Source organism: Cupressus sempervirens, chromosome 7 (genome assembly GCF_028749045.1).
Source record: "Cupressus sempervirens isolate cs-2001-9-10 chromosome 7, ASM2874904v1, whole genome shotgun sequence".
Lineage (NCBI taxonomy): Eukaryota > Viridiplantae > Streptophyta > Pinopsida > Cupressales > Cupressaceae > Cupressus > Cupressus sempervirens.
Window position 1 is genome coordinate 584,200,772 of NC_143124.1, and position 12,705 is coordinate 584,213,476.

Consider the following 12,705-nt stretch of genomic DNA (forward strand, 5'->3'; position numbering starts at 1 on the left):
AGAATTAGCTATAATCTCATAACAAGCCATTCTGAGGTTACATATCATCGAACTAGTCAACCCTTCACTCAGAATGAGCCAAAATGTTATTACATACCAATCTGAGGTTATAGGTTTCCAAATTGGTTAAACCTTGACTCTAAAAGTTTAAATCTCATCACAAGTAATTAAGAGGTTACAAAACAACAAATCATCCAATTTTTAAATTAAAATTAGCTACAATCTTATAAAAAATCATTCTAATGTTACAAAACATTGAATAAGTCAACCCTTCACTTAGAATTAGCTCAAATCATGTAACAAGTCATTGTAAAGTTACAAATTGTTGAATTAGTCAACCCTATACTCACAATCGATTAGAATTTCATAACAAGCCATTCTAAGGTTAGAAAGAAAACATAATCTAAAATTTTGTCATTCTAGATAGACCTCTACACAAAGACTCAAAACTTTTGAACCACAACTTATTTCTGAAGTATAACCATTGATTTTGGATGCAATTTGGCCTTGAACAACATGCCCAAAACTTAGGAGAATCCAAGGATGGAATCCAAAGTTATTTTTTATACACTAAGACCCATTTTTCATGGACTCCATTGTTGATTATTGAATTGATCAACCGTTCAATTAGAGTCATCCAGAATATCATAGCTAGTCATTCTTAGATTATAGATCATTGAATTGCCTTCACCTAGAATTGACTGAAATCTCATTAAATGCTATTTTTAGTTTACAAATCACCAAATCAGTCAACCCTTCATGTAGAATTAGCTACAATCTCATAACAAGGCATTCTAACACTATAAATAATCTAATTGATCAAGTCTTCACTCAAAAGCAACTACAATTTCATAACAAACCATTTTGAGATTATGGATTACCAAATAAGTCAACCCTTCACTCTAAATCAACTATAATTTCATAACAAGTTATTCTAAGGTTACAAATCATTTAATTATTCAACTGTTCAATCAAAGTAAGCTATAATATTATAAAAGCCCATTCTAAGGTTATAGATCACTAAATCAGGAAAACCTTCACTCAAAATCTACTATAATCTCATAATAAGCCATTTTAAGCTTTTAAATCAATTAATCGATCAACCATTTAATCAAAATCAGCAACAATTTCATATCAAGCCATTCTAAGGTTCTAGATCACCAAATGAGTCAACCCTTCACACAAAATTAGCTATAATTTTATGTAAAGCTATTGTGAGCTTACAAATTGCTAAATCAGTCACCATTCAATCAAGATTAACTACAATTTCAGAATGAGTCATTTTGAGGGTACAAATTGTTGAATAAATCAACTCTTCAATTAGAATCAACTAAAATCTCACAAGTCATTCTCATGTTATAATCACTGAATTAGTCAACACCTAATGTAGAATAAGCTATAATCTCATATTAATGTATTCTTAGGTTATGGATCAGCATATTGATCAACCATTCAATCACAATCATCCATATTTCATGATAAGTCATTCTAAGGTTATTGATCACTGAATCATTGAATAATTCACTCAAACTTGGCTACAATTTTCTAACAAGCCATTCTAAGGTTACATATCATCGAATCAATGAACCCTTCACTCAAAATTAGTTAAAATATTACTAGAAGTCATTTTAAAGTTACAAATTGTTGAATCAATCAACCCTACACTCAGAATCAAGTAGAATCTCATAACAAGTCATTTTAAGGTTAGAAAAAAAACATAGTCTAAAAAATTTGATTCTAGATAGACCTATACATAGAGACTCAAAAGTTTTTAACCTGAATTGTTTCTAAAATCTAACTGTTTAATCAAAGTTAACCAAAATCTTAGATAAAGTCATTCTAAGGTTAGAAATCACCAAATTGGTCAATATCTCACTTAGAATGAGCTACAATCTCATAAGAAACCATTATGAGGTTACATATTATTGAATTGGTCAACCCTTCACTTAGAATCAACTCAAATGTTATTACAAGCCATTCTGAGGTTACATGTTTCCAAATTGGTCAAACCTTGACACTAAATCAGCTCTAATTTTATCACAAATCATTCTGAGGTTACAAATCATCAAATTAGTCAACCATTCTATCAAAATTAGCTATAATATTATAAAAAATCATTCTAAGGCTAAAGATCACCAAAGAAGTCAACCCCTCACTTAGATTTAGCTCAAATCTCATAATAAGTCATTCTTAAGTTACAAATCTTTGAATTAGTCAACATCAAACCAACTAGAATCTCATAATAAGTCATTCTAAGTTTAGAAATTAATTATAGTCTAAAATTTGACCTTTCTAGATTGGGTTGTATTCAAAGACTCAAAACATTTGAACCAAATCTTGTTTCTTACTATAGCACTCAGTTACTATAGCACTCAGTTGGTGCTAAGTTATTGTAGCACTTAGTTGGTGCTGAGTTACTGTAGCACTCGGTGTCAAGTTATTGTAGCACTTTGTTGGAGCCAAGTTACTATAGCACTTAGTTGGTGTCAAGTTACTGTAGCACTTAGTTGGTGCTAGGTTATTGTAGCACTTAGTTGGTGCCAAGTTACCCAGTGTATGCCAAGTGACTCTTCATTTGCTAAGTTACCTAGTGTATGCCGAGTGGCCCTTCATGTGCCAATTTTTCCTACTTATGCTAAGTGTCAGCATTTGGATGTGATTTCTACAAGTTGACTTATGAGATTTATTTCAATTGTGACATTTATGTTAAGATCTTTTCTTGGGATGTGTCCAAACTATTTTTGGGTCGGCCTTCCTCTTATGTAATGTTCTAAAATGATCTGTAAGCCATTTTGGCAAGTATATATAGAGTATTTAGGCTTAGAGTTAGGAAGTTTTTGGGGAAGGACATTGGAGAGAAAAATTGGAAAGGAGAATTTGGATCTTTGAAGTGAATGTATTTTGCATTTGGCCATAACCTAGAAGGCTTTACAATTGGGCATTTATGAAGATATTTTGATGAATCAATAGAAGTATTTCACTCTTCTTCCTTCTTTGTTTCATATCCTTTATGTTTGCTTCTATTGTGTTAACTCTTGCAGGGTGGTTTGGATAGTTGGGTAAGCCTTTGGCCCTAGTTATTTCATTCTTTTTCTACATCACAAATACACCTAGCACATTCATGAGACTCACAAATGAAGTTTTGAAACCTATTATTAACAATTTTTATGTTGTTTATTTGGATTAATTCCTATTTTCAGTAGGAGCACCTAAAGCACTTAGATTTAGTCCTTGAAAGGTTGCATAAAGAGGAATTGAAGATAAACAAGAATTGGTGTTTGTTGGGTTCATAATTTCCAAAATTTAGTTGAAGATGGATCCATCCAAGGTGGAAGCAATCTTAAATTGGCCTACACCTAGGACTGCTACATAGGTAAAGAGCTTTCATGGCCTTGCAAGTTTTTATAGTAAATTTGTGAAGAACATTAGTTGTGTTTATACTATAAAAGGTGGAAGAAAATGTAAATTCATGTGGAATAGTGAGGTAGATAAGTCATTTGAATACCTTAAAAGAAGAGTTGCAGAGCAACCTATCTTAATATTAATAGATTTCCACTAGGTATTCATAGTAGAATGTGATGCTAGTAACAAGGCAATAGGAGGTGTATTAAGCTAGGAAGGGAGGCGTATGACCTTCTTTAGTGAAAAACTAAATAAAGCTAAGAAAAAATATTCTATCTATGATTTGGAGAAGTATGCTTTGGCACAATCTCTAAGAAAATGGAGGCATTATTTATTGCTTAAGGAGTTTATTGTTTTTATTGATAACCAGACTCTTAGCTTCTTAAATAGGTAGTAAAAGATGAACCACAAGCATATGTAGAGGATGGAATTCATCCAAGCTTACACCTTCTCAATCCAATTCAAGAAAGGGATAGCAAATAAAGTTGCAAACACCCTTAGTAGGAGAAACCTGATTATCAAAGAAATTTAGATGAGTAGCATAGGTGTGGATGATATGAAGAGAATGTATGTAACATATTAGGACTTCAAGGAAGCATATGAGGTTTGTCAAGCTATTAATGAAAGGTATCACACTGATTTTCTTGAATTTATCTTACAAGATGGGCTATTATTTAAAAGTAATCAGCTTTGTATTCCTAAGGGATCTATAAGAGAAAATATTGTCAAGGAGAAACATTGTGGAGGTCTTGCAAGACATTTTAGCATTGACAAGACTTTAGAGCAAGTTAGTAGGTTCTTCTATTGGCAAAAAATGTAGGTAGATATTAGACAATTTATGGAATTTTGCTTGGTCTGTCAGAAAGCCAAGGGAAAGTCATCTAATGTTGGACTATATACACCTTCTCCTACACCCACTAAGCCATGGGACTCCATCAACATGGACTTTGTAATAGGGGCTTAACCTAGGACTAAGAGTGGATTTGATAGTATATTTTTTATTGTTAATAGTTTCTCTAAATGGCTCATTTTCTGCCTTGTAAACAAACTCATGATGCTTCCCATATAGCTAGTATCTTTTTCAAAGTAGTTAGACTTCATGGCTTTCCATTGAACATTGTATTTGATAGGGACTCCAAATTTCTTGGACATTTTTTGGAGAACTTTATCGAAAATCCTAGGTACATAGTTGTCCTTTTCATTAGCGTATCATCCCCAATCAAATGGCCAGACTGAGGTAATTAATAGATCATTGGGCAAACTATCAAGATATCTAACTTAGGAGCATGGAGATGCATGGGATGTTGTCCTTCCATAGAAAAAGTTCTCTATAATGATTCAGTTAATAGAAGTAATTTGAGACCCTTTCAGATTGTGTATAAAAATCATCCAAGAGGAGTCTTGGAGTTGAGAGATTTGAGAGATAGTGACAAGAGGAGAGTGCCTAAGTTGAAGATTTTGTAGAGGTAATGAAAGAGATACACCATCAAGTCAAGGATAGATTGGTTCTTACAACATGTAAGTATAAAGTACATGCTAATAAAATAAGAAGAGGGTTACGTTTTCAACTAGGGGATCTAGTCATGATTCACCTAAGGAAAGAAAGGATGCCTAGGGAGATATACACAAAGTTGACGATGAAAAAGAGAGGCCCGTTCATAATTTTGAAGAAATATGGAAAAAATTCCTATCACATTGATCTACCTAATGATTTAGGGAATTTCTCCTATCTTTAATGTAGAAGATATTTATGCTTGCAAAGTTCTAAGGGAGATTGAATAAGTTGAGGTAGTGCAACAACAAGAAAAATCTGACTTGTTGCAAGAACAACCACAAGTGCCAAAACCCACTATTGAAGACATTTTGGGAAAAAGGAAGACAAATAATACAAGGAGGAAAGGATACTTTGATTATCTACTCACATGAAGGAATAAACCACCAGAGGATGCAAGTTGGCTCTCAAAGAAGGATATCATTAAGCTTTTGAAGATATCCCAATCCAAGGGACTTGAGTTCTTTTTCACCTAGAGAGTATGGTGTAGGGCACCAAGGCACTACTGTAGATCTTATTTTAATGTTTTGGTTTCTTATCTAATTAGGCTAGAATAAGTAATTCCTGGATGAAAATTACATGGTTGTAATTAAAATACACCTTTATATATGCCTAGGTCACTTTGTGCAAGTTATAAGCCAAACTTGCTAATTAGGCAAAATTGGATCTTTTTTATTTTTTGGTTCAAGATAGCCTAGGATTAGGTGGTTTTTTTTGTTTTTGAATAAGTTGGAAATTTTCTAAGTCCTAGAATTGAAATATGGTGAAAATTACAAAAGTTGTACTTTTGTACAAAATTGCAATATTGCAAAGTTGTAAAAGTTGCTTAAAAATGCAACTTGGTTGAAAAGGAGTTTTAAATATTCAAATAATAGTTATAACCATTGAGATATTTGTATGATTGATAAAAACCTCATTTTTGAGGTCACAAAGGGTAAGTTGTACGGATTGGGAGAAGTTGCAATAAGGGATTTTTAGTTCTGAAGCATTTTTTACTATTTTCTATAATTTGTCCATACTATACGGATTCATAGCCTTGATATAATAATTTTTTGAAGAATATTTTTGATCTACCTTTCTATTGTTTTTGGTTTCATCTTTTTGTGTGGAGTTTTGCTCAAGTTATTCAAATTTTGGTGTAGGATGGTTTGTAGGACAACAACTTTGTGTAAATTCTAAAAATGGACCCATATCTATGATTCCTATGGTTGATTTTTGATGACCTCTTGGGAAATATCAGGTAGTTGGGTCCTCTCAATTATTCCAAGGTTTAAAGATTGGTCAAGAAGTAGTACTATTTTTCCTAACCAACCCTAGATCAAGTACCTAAGAGGATTTGACCTTATGAGTGTGTTGTTTGGAACATGACTAGAGAACGAGACCTGTTGGAGGGTTGTGCATTTGGGAATAAGTTGGAGTAGGGTAAATAGTCATTCCTAAGTATTGGGTTTGTTTCCATGAACCCATTTGCCCACGGTTCCTTTGTAAACCAAGCCTAAATTGGCTAATTAGGACTACATTGCTTAGTGAAAGAAAGGAAGTGTTGGAGTGGGATTGAAACCTGATGCTTTGGGATTAGATATAAATATGAAAAGGGTATCTATAACCCAATTTTATTTTAGGGATTTTTTTAGACTTTTGGAAGTTAGACCCCTAAAACCTCTTAAGGAGGGCTACTAGGTGAAATTGGGTTTGATAGATTTTGGAAGTGTGAGAATCAGACCAGTGATGTATTTTGGGTTATGTAAGTGCCCTAAGTTAATTTGATACCTTAGATCCCTTGGATAAAACCTTTATGGTATTTTTCTCATATTGGCCTAGTTGTGGGAATTAGGTCCTAAAGCCATAAAAGTTGGGTGAATTTTGTTCTTTGTCCTTGGATTCTTCAAGAAGTTGGTTGTCTTCTTTCTATCAACATTTGGAGGATTGAGATTGGCTATAACCTTGTAAAAAGGTTGAGGATTAGGAAGCTTGTTGGTTTGGTGATAGAGTGGGAAAGCCCATTTGAACCTTTCTAGTTTTCCACTTTCCATCACACTCCTAAATGTTCAAAAAAACAAGAAGGCCAAAACAAGAAGAAGAACAAAGGGAGTGATAAGGAGTTACAAATAAGAGGAATGAAGAGGAAGGGGATATAGCACAAGAGGCCACCTCAAAAGAAGCAAAGGTCACCCTTATGTCCAAGTAAGCAAGAGACAGATTCCCCCTCTAATGAAAGTAAACAACAACATATTCAGAGACATTTTTTGGTCGACATTGAGACCGTTTCAAATGATGATCAAGTAGGCCCTAAGGCACAAATTTTTTGGACATTAATTTGAGCACCCAAGATCATGATTAAGGAATTCAAAGTCATGAGAATGAACTAGGTGATATCACCTCCTTAACATGGTTATCAAAGTGAATGTGATGGGAACAAATAATAATAGCCCAACCCATTAGGAGTTAGAAAGGTAGATCTAATATTTACCTTTGGATTTGGTTTTCTTCATGTAGTATTATTTATCAAAACACTTTCCTAGATTCTATCTAGTGCTCCCATAATATCCTCTATGTTTTCTAGTTGTTGTTTGTGCGATGTAGTCTCTTTCTAAAGCCGCTTCTTCTCCTTATGGTATACTACAACAGACTCTCTCTCTTGTGCCTTAAATTTTGATCAAAATTCTGAATATTTGCCTCTACCATATCTAAAATTAACTTCACATTGTGTTGTAACAATGGCATAGCTGTTTGATCCTCAATAGCTTTCATTTCAGTATTCAAGTTTCCAAGATTGGTCAACACCCTCACTTGTGAATCTCTCATGTCAAGTACTTTCTATATTGTTTCAACACCATGTTCTTGCTTCTACTCTAACAGTTCTTTAGGTGCATTTTCTTGTAAAACATTAATTTTGTTGAACAATTTTAAACTCTTAGAAAATGCATTCTTTTTTTTCTTTTTAAAAAAAAATCATTGATGGACTTTCCTTGAACAAAATCAAAATGAAGAGGCATAAATACATCAATTTTTTTTCAAAACCATATGTGTAGATATAAACATTAAGTACAACCAACTCAATAAAGGTACAAGAATAAGTTATTCCTATGAAGAAGGATCATGTCAGATAATACAAGGGAATTTGATCAAAATAGGGAGACAATTGCTAGATTAATGTCTAACTTTCAAAGAGAAGGTGATGAAAAATATTATTCTCCTTGCAAGAGTTGTAACATCTTAAAGACAAGGAGAATAAAAATCAAAATAGCTAAGAGAAATTATAGGGAGAATGGTCACATTGAAGGGGGGTTTGATTACCATCCATTGGTAATTTTTTTGTTATATTGTTTTTGCAATTACTATACATATGAACCATGAACATGGGTTTAATTATCATCATTTTTATATAGGTCAATCTCCCAAGGGTAGTACATGATATGGATCAACACATCTTGGAGGAAAATGGAGTTGTGAGTATCAAAGGAGAAGATCATGATCCCATGGTCGATGATCGTGCGCCAAAAAAAAATTTGAAGATGATGGTATGAATGCATTGATCCATGACACATTTTGTACTGGTGCTATTGCTATTGTTGCTGCTACTGATGATGATTATGATGAGGATGGCATTAAGGTCATCCATGATATACCTCTACTTGAGAAGGAAAACATGGCCCTTTATTAATCAACTCTTCTCTCTATTATATTGTTGTTGGTGAATTTGAAAGTTATGAATGGTTTATCTAACATAACAATGTCACCTATGCTAAGCTTTGTGATACACATCATTATAGTATATAAAAGGTAAAATATGAACCATTAAGATTGTTTATACTAACAACTAATATTTTTTGTTGCAGATTGATAGGTGACTATTTTTTACTACCATTAAATATTCTCCCTTGCTCATACTGAGAATCATATGCCACTATAAAACATGTTGGAATGGAGTATCAAGCAATAGATGCTTGTCCTGAAAATCATGTAATTTATCATAAAGAAAAAATGCAATAGAATGGCCTGAATGCCATATGAGAAGATATGAAGATGATCAAGTGACAAAAAAGGTGTCTTGCAAGGTTCTTCATTCAATCCCCATTAGTCCCCATCTTAAACAATTATTCATGTGGTGCAGTAGCTTGGCATAATTTATGGATTACCATGCACACAATAGAAGTTGAGATCACATTATTCGAATGTTTGTAGATGGTTCATCATTTATGGACATAGAGGAAAAGTGGCCACACTTTAAAGAAGAATTTCAAAATCTCATGCTTTCTCTAGCAACTGATGGTATCAATCCATTTGGAGAGATGAGATCTATTTTTTCAGTATGACCTTTTTTTTTATCAACAATAACCTTCCTCCATGGATCTCGATAAAGAGGGAGAACATTATGTTGGCAATGATTGTTCTAGGTACTTTATTATTTAATTTTTACCTACATGTAATTATAAATCTTGAAGTTAATGACCACAATAATTATCTAATGTTGTTCATTCAACTAGGTAAGTACCAAGTCAAAGATATGAATGTATGTATTGTACCTCTTATCAATGAGTTTCTAGTGTTATAGGATGGTTTTACTATGTATAATATCTCTAGACCAATTGGACAAAAATAATTTCAATTCCATGTAATGCTTGTGTGGAAAATTCATGATGCCCTAGGGTTGACACATTTTTTTGGTATGATATGCTGAAATCTAGTTGTGCACAACAATACTAATTCCAAAAATGAACATATTTAATCCAATTGTATCATTATCTTGTAGGTCTTCAAACAAAAGAAAATTTTCATGTCCAATGTGTGGTCCAAAGATGAAATCTCGTCATTCCAAAAGTTTAAAAGAGTAGGTATTTAATGAGAATAGGTAATTCTTCTACAAAAATCATAAGAATCAAAGTGTCAAAAAAACATCTTTTCAATGGGAAAGAAGAGACTAAATCAAAGCCACGAAGAATGACACCTCACCTATGGTAGTTTGAATATAATAAAATTTGAAGTTGTCAAGGCATCATATTGATCACCTTCTAAAAAGACTAAAATGTTATCCCAAAGAATTTACTATGTTGCCCTACTACAAGAAGCTACAAATTTTTTATTTGTTAAATCCCATATCAAAGAAAAGTTAATTTGGGCTAGGGCTGAAAACAAATGTTTGGCATACCCTCATCAAGGGAAGTCATGGTCTTTTCTATTTACAATATATTTGTGAAACTGCATTCAATTTTCGTTGTATTACATTAAAAAAAGAATGAAATGATTAGTTGACAATTGTTGCAGTATGTGCTACCCCTATCCCTCCCAAACAACTTGGATAATAATATCAAACAACTAATATATGATCTTGGAAAATACATGAAGTAAGCAGTAATATTTGTTCAATATATCAAACAAGTAATATATTATAAAGTCTCGTACTTATATGTTTTGTATTTTGAATCCCTTATAGGTGGTTGTCATCTAAAGAAATCCATAAAGAAGATATAAAATATTGAAAAAAAAGAATTCATCTTCTAATGTGTAAAATGCAAAATTGTTTACCTTCAACCTTTTTCAATGTACAAGATCACTACCTCATACACAAAGTTAAGGAGATTGAATTGTGTGGACTTATACAACCTTGGTCAATGTCGATAGTTGAGAGACACTTGAAATTTTTGAAGGGTTTGGTTTGACAAAGAGAACATCTTGAGGGTTCTATTATTGAAGGATATAAGTTATCCAATATCTTCCTAATCTTGTAGCAAAGACCCATATAGATTGCATTTGGGATCTCAATTCCATTAAACAATCTGAAGGGGAGTACTTGGTGGGGAACAATAGATTTAAGAAAGTGAAAGGTAATAAATTATGAGATGCTATTGTCGTTAATTAATTCTTAATATTTACAATAAATATATTGTAAATCATCTATTTACTTTTGTACAAGTACTAAAGAGTGGGATGCAATACATTTTTTTATTGTAAACAATCAAGATTGGATGACAATATGGATTGAATGATGTCAACATTCTAGTCATAGATTAAAATGGGAATCTATGTCTTCATTGGTTAAATAAGCTCATTGTAATGGAGATCCTAGTGTTTACACATAAGGAAATATATTTAGCATATGGTTTAAGAGATCTCTAGGTACTTATAAGTTTTTGAACTTGCGATGCAATAATTTACACATGTTTGACATTATTATAGATGAAACACCACAAGGCTATGATTTTGATGACACATAGAGAAATTGTGATTCTAGGATAAGAGTAGTCTTCTAAGTGACCAATATTTCATCTAGAAATGACTTACATCGTCAAGAATCTCAAAATTGATACTATGGCATTTTGGTTGATATACTTGACTGTAACTTTAATTCCTTCAAATTAGTTCTTTTTGTCATCAAATGGTACAAATTACAACTCAATCAAAATGATCTTGATAGAACTATTATTGAGCATGAGAATGGATTTTCAATGATAATACAAGGTTGTTTGAGCTAGTTGGGGATGAGCCCCATGTTCGTTTGTTGTTAGACATGAATGATAAAGTATAATGCAATAGAAGAAGAAGATACCAAGGAAGAGGAAGAAGTGGATCACAATCAAGAGTTGGTTGATGATACTTCTAATGCAAATAATGTTACTCTTTATCATGATGATGATGCCTCTACTGATCATGATGATGAGAGGGAGGAGGAGGAGGAGGAGGATGTTTTTGTTGTTGTTGTTGATGATGATGACGACGACGACCATGATAGTGGTGGTCATGATATTGATGATGACAATGATCTTGATGATAAGATAGATGAAGAATAATATCAATGGCAAGAGGGTTTGATTATCAATGAGAAGAATGAAATGTATAGTTATGTGATCAATGCCTATGTTATTCAATATTTGGTTCTTGATAGATCAATAATTAATTTGATTAACTTCTTATGTACCTTTTATTGTTTATAATTCATATGTGATGCTAATATTCGATGTAATTTTGAGTCTATGTATCATGAATTTCTTATCTAACATAAGACAATTGATTTACTATTGTAGAAACCTAAAGCCCTTTCATGAGCATACCACAAAGTCTCATGGATCATCAGGTATAAGTCAGTACACCCTATAGAGATTAATGTCTTTTACCATTTGTAAAATATCTCTCTCTTTGCCACCTATCTCTCTTATATCATGGAGTGTAGGTACCAACAAATAGTTATTTGTTAGATTTGTCTTCCTCGAGTGAGGAAAATGTAGGAATGGAAGAAGTAAGTGAGACATTTAGTATGTCTAAATCAAGGAGATTAACTCGAGGTGAAAAATTTAGAAAGAAATTCAATAAGTGCATGAAATTTTTCCTTTCTCAAGGGCATTCATGTTCTTATGATGATGAGAGTGGAGGTAAATTCAATGTTCCTTTTATGTACAAACATGTACATAAACAATGATTGTTCGATGAACTTCCTCCAATAAACACTGATTTTTGTGTTGGAGAGAGGATATCACATAGCACCATCCTCATTACATTGTTTGGGCCTATTTTTCATGGATGACATAAAGGTCTCTTACAACAAGGTTATTGAATTGATGGAATATGTCAGATCTTGCTATGATTACTATAGTTGGATGCAAACTATTAGATATTTAAAAAGTATTTGTAGGCATACATTGATAGAAGGCCAAAAGAATTAGGGAGTATTGTAGATTTTATAAATAGTACATGCCCTATGTCAACTAAGAAGTGACCCAATTGCATATTTGAGGCATGCAAGGGAATTCATGTAT